We start from the raw sequence: 5856 nt of genomic DNA on the forward strand, positions 1-5856 counted from the left end.
AAAAATGTTCAAAATCATTAGCCATTAAGGAAATTCAAATCAAACCCACATGAGATATCACCTTACGCCAGTTAGAATGGCAAAAATTGACAAGGCAGGAAACAACAAATGTTGGAGACGATGTGGAGAAAGGGGATCCCTCTTACACTGTTGGTGGGAATGCAGGTTGGTACAGCCACTGTGGAGAATAGTGCGGAGGTCCCTTAAAAGTTAAAAATTGAGCTACCCTATGACCTAGCAATTGCACTACTGGGTATTTACTCCAAAGATACAGATGTAGTGAAGGGAAGGGCCATATGCACCCCAATGTTCATAGCAGCATTGTCCACAATAGCTAAATCGTGGAAGGAGCCAAGATGCCCTTCAACAGATGACTGGATTAAGAAGATGTAGTCTATATGTACAAAGGGATATTACTCAGCCATCAAAAAGAGCAATTTCACAACATTTGCTGCAACATTGGCAGGACTGAGGAGATAATGCTAAGCGAAATAGGTCAAGCAGAGAAAGACAATTATCATATGGTTTCATTCATTTATGGAACATAAGAAGTAGAAGATCGGTAGGAGAGGGAAGGGAAGAATTAAGGCAGGGCAAACAGAAGGGAGAATGAACCATGAGATACCATGGACTCTGGGAAACAAATTGAGGGCTCCAGAGTGGAGGGGAGGTGGGGGATTGGGATAGGCCAGTGATGGATATTAAGGAGGGCACATATTGCATGGTGCACTGGGTGTTATACGCAAGCAATGAATTATGGAACATTGCATCAAAACTTGGGATGTACTGTATGGTGACTAACATAACATAATAAAAATTATTATAAAGAAAAAAATAAAACTGTAATAGAAAGGAATGCTTCCAAACTCATTCTGTGAGGCCAGCATTACCCTGATACCAAACCCAACAAAGACAGCACTAAATTTTTTTTTTAAAGATTTTTTTATTATTTATTCAACAGAGATAGAGACAGCCAGCGAGAGAGGGAACACAAGCAGGGGGAGAGAGAGAGGAAGAAGCAGGCGCACAGCAGAGGAGAGCCTGACGTGGGGCTCGATCCCACAACGCCGGGATCACGCCCCGAGCCGAAGGCAGACGCTTAACCGCTGTGCCACCCAGGCGCCCCCAAAGACAGCACTAAAAAGGAGAACTACAGGCAATATCCCTCATGAAGATGGACTCAAAAATTCTCCATAAAATACTACTAAAGTGAACCCAAGAGAACATTCAAAGAATGATTCACTACAACAAAATGGGATTTATATTTGTGTTGCAAGTTTGGTTTAATATTTGCAAATCAATGAACATGATACACCACATTAATAAACACAAGGATGAACACATTATGAACTTTTCAATAGATGGAGAAAACACAATTGACGACATCCAGCCATAGTAGAAAATACTCATCAAAATAAGTTAATAGCAAAAATACTTCAACATAATATATCCCATATATGAAAGACCGACAACTAATATACACAAGGGAGAAGAAGTGAGAGAGTTTCCTCTATGGTCAGAAACAAGAGAGGGATGTCCATTCCCCGTTATTTCACATAGTATTGCAATTCTACCACAACCATCAGAAAACACAAAGAATTACAAGGGACCCAAATAGTAAATGAAAACATAAAACTTTCAATGTTTCCACAAGACATGGGAGTCTATTTCCTAGAGGAGAGCATAGGGAACAAACTCTACGACATCAGCCACAGCAAACTTTTTCATGGCACATCTCCAAAGGTAAGAGAAACAAAAGGTAAGATGAACTTGTAGGACTTCATCAACATAAAAAGCTTCTGCACAGCCAAGGAAACAGTCAAAAAAACTAAGAGGCAGCCCACGGAATGGGAAAATATATTTGCAAATGATACAGATAAAAGACTAGTATCCAAGATCTACAAAGAACTTCTGAAACTCAAAACACAAGAAACAAATAAACAAATCATAAAATGGGCAGAAGATATGAACAGACACTTTTCCAATGAAGACATACAAATGGCTAAGAGACACATGAAAAAAATGTTCAAAATCATTAGCCATCAGAGACCACACTGGGATACCACCTTATGCCAATTAGAATGGCAAAATTGATAATTCATTTTCTGGGGGCTCCTCCTCAGTTTACAGTCCAGGTGATTCATTTTCCCAGTGCCAAACTGTGTTGCAGAGCTCCTAGCCTGAGGGCTCCTGGTTTCTGGAGACCTGAATGTCCTGTGCTGTGCTGCATTGGAGAGCTTGTGGTCTCAGGGCTCCTAGTCAGCCTGATAATCAGGGGATTCTTGTGCGACTGTTCTGCTGAGTTGGAAGCCTCATGATCTGAGTCCTCCTGGTCAGCCTCATGAACAGGGTATTCTTTGGCCGGTGCTGAGCTCCTTTGTAGATCTCGTGGCTTTAGCACTCCTGGTAGGCCTAGTGTTCTAGGGACCCCATGGCCCTGTGCTCTGTTGGGATAAAGTGCTCCTGATCACAGTCAGGCAGGTGTCCAGGTGAATCATTTGCCAAGTTCAGAGCTTGATGTTGGAGGGAGGTTCCTGCTTGGTATGGTTTTGTTAGGACTCAATTATTCTGTGCACTTCTGGGAGGGAGAGCTCCCAGGTAGAGGACTCCCATGCAGCCCAGTGTCCAGGGGTCTCTCCATCAGTGCCAAAATGGGTTTGAAGTCTCATGGACTTCAGGTCCTGCAAAGCCTGTTGCTATGTGGACTTGACTTCCATGTGTTCTGCTGGATTGGAGGGCTCCTGTTCAGAGGACTCTCCCTCACCGTGGTGTCAAGGGTCCTCACTTGGAATTGCAGATCTTGGTTAGAGATTTCATATTCTCAAGACTCCCAGATGGACTGAATTTTTGAGGATTCAGTTGCCCTGTTATCTGTTGCATTGGAGAGCTTGCACTTCGCCAAGGGTCTTGGTGATTACTTTGCCTGGTATACAAAGCTGCATTGAAGTGCTCATGGTCCTAAGGCTCCTGATCATGCCACTGTGAAGATGACATGTTTTCCTAGTGCCAAGCTTGGTTGGAGGGGGTTTGGTTAGAGGGATCATGTAAAGTCTGGCATTCTGGGGACTTGACTGCCCTATGGCTCTCCCACAATTAAACAACAAAAAGAAATAAATGGCATTTTAATTGGGAAGGAAGAAATAAAATTTTCAATTTCTGCAGATGACATGATACCCTATACAGAAAACCCTGAATACCCCCCCGCACACGCAAAACAAAACAAAACAAAAAAAAAAGAAAAACTAAACCCACGCACACACAACTATTAGTACTGATCAATGAATTCAGTAAAGTCAGAGGATCCGAAATCAATGTGCAGAAATCTGTTTCATTTCTAGACACTGCTAATGAATTGGCAGAAAGAAAAATTAGGAAAGGAATGTTATTTGCAATTGCACCCAAAATAATAAGATGCTTAAGAATAAACCTAACCAAAGGGGCGCCTGGGTGGCACAGTGGTTGAGCGTCTGCCTTCGGCTCAGGACGTGATCCTTGCATTGTGGGATCGAGCCCCACATCAGGCTCCTCTGCTAGAGGCCTGCTTCTTCCTCTTCCACTCCCCCTGCTTGTGTTCCCTCGCTCGCTGGCTCTCTCTGTCTCTGTCAAATAAGTAAATAAAATCTTTAAAAAAAAAAAAGAATAAACCTAAACAAAGAAGTGAAAAACTTGTACCCTGAAACACCAAAAAATGAATGAAAGAAACTGAAGATGACAGGAAGAAATGGAAAGACATTTCATGCTCAGGGATTGGAAGAACAAAGGTTGTGAAAATGTATTTACTACCCAAAGCAATCCACACATGTAATGCTATCCCTATCAAAATACCAACAGCAGTTTTTAAAGAGCTAGAACAATCAATCTTAAAATGTGTATGGTACAACAAAAGATCCCCAATAGCAAAACCAATGTTCAAACAGAAAAGCAAAAGATGAGGTTCCATGAACCCAGTCTTCAAGATATATTAGAAAAGTGTAGTATTCAACATTATATGGTACTGTCATAAAATTAGGCATATAGATAAATGGAATGGTATAGAAAACACAGAAATAGATTCACATTTTTATTAAAGAAAACATGGCATGTGTCTTTGAGATATTACAATTTGCAATTACCTGAATGAAGCTACAAGGTATTATGCTAAGTGAAATAAGTCAGTAAGAGAAAGACAAATACCATTTCACTCATATGTGAATTAAAGAAACATAGGAGCAAAGGGGAAAAAAAACAAGAGAGGCAAAAAGAAGTTGATGGTCTCCAGAGGACAAGGTGTGGGGGACGGGTTATATAGGGGATGGGGATTAAGGAGTGTACTTCTGATGAGTGCCAGATGTTGTCTGCAAGTGTTGAATCACTACATATTATACCTGAAACTACTATTACACTGTATGTTAACTAACTAGAATTAAAATAAAATTTAAAAAAGTTAAAGTGGTTACAAATGATCTAATTTTAGGTGCAATGGGCAATTGGTGTAGCAAACATAGAATGCTGTCAATTCTCTTCATTGATATTAAAGTGTGTAATGGAATTCACATTGCATTTAAGTGTTGCAAATGGTTCCTCTTTATATGCTTGAAAACAGTTATGAACTTTTTATAAATATCTGTAACAATGACAAATTCTGGTATTGATTGATTAATAAAGCATATAACTTAATTCTCCTTGGAAAAATATTAACATATATATCCATAAATACACCCATGAAGCATGTAAATATAAAAGACAAAACACTGAATCATAAGAAAGAGATCAATTTAGCACATTTGAAAGTGGAGAATTCCTGGATTAAAGGAATCACTATCTTAGCTAATGTTTTGTGAGATTTCATTACTGCCCACAGTAGACAGACAGGTTATTGAACAGTCATGGCTCTGTTACGTTTTGATGACCTTCATAAAAGGGTTCTTCTCTGTTCTCCATGCCACCAGTGGTTCTTATCCTAACAATAACCATCCTTACTTGTCTGGACAATATCAACTTTGCTGGTTACAGCTCATCAGATTCAGTTGAATTATAAATAGAAAATGCCTAGCAACCGTCAGAGTTCTAAAGCCCGTTGTTTATAATATACCATTGATATTGTTATGATACTCACCAATGTGGCTATTTCATTGTAATCTGCAGCCATTCACATAAAAGTGATTTATTACAAAAGCATATCCAACATTTTTTAAAATAAGTGTACCAATGACTGGGGCTCCAGGGTGGCTCATGTGATTAAGCAACCAACTCTTGATTTCAGTTCAGGTGATGTAAGAAGGAGCCCCAACGCTGGCCCCCTAGTCATGTGTGGAATGTACATAAGATTCTCTGTCCTGATTAGATGTTAAGTTAGAGACTGTAGTTAGAGATACAGAAGGACATTACATTATTTTTAAAGGGTGTATCCAACAAGAGGATCTAACAATTATAAATCTCTATGCCCCCAACAGGGGAGCAGCTAGATACACAAGCCAACTCTTCACCAGAATAAAGAGACATATAGATAATAATACGTTAATAGTAGGGGACCTCAACACTCCACTTTCAGCAATAGACAGATCACCTATGCAGATAATCAACAAGGAAACAAAAGCTTTGAATGAGATACTGGACCAGGTGGACCTCATAGATATATACAGAACACTACACACTAGAACAACAGAATACTCATTTTTTTCCGAATGCACATGGAAATTTCTCCAGAATAGACCATATACTGGGTCACAAAACAGGTCTCAACCAATAACAAAAGACTGAAATTATTCCCTGCATATTCTCAGACCACAACACTTTGAAACAAACTCAATCACAAGAAAACATTTGTAAGAAACTCAAACACTTGGAAACTAAGAACCATCCTGCTTAAGAATGACT

The sequence above is a fragment of the Ailuropoda melanoleuca genome, unplaced genomic scaffold, assembly GCF_002007445.2.
Source record: "Ailuropoda melanoleuca isolate Jingjing unplaced genomic scaffold, ASM200744v2 unplaced-scaffold7565, whole genome shotgun sequence".
In the NCBI taxonomy this organism is placed as follows: Eukaryota; Metazoa; Chordata; class Mammalia; order Carnivora; family Ursidae; genus Ailuropoda; species Ailuropoda melanoleuca.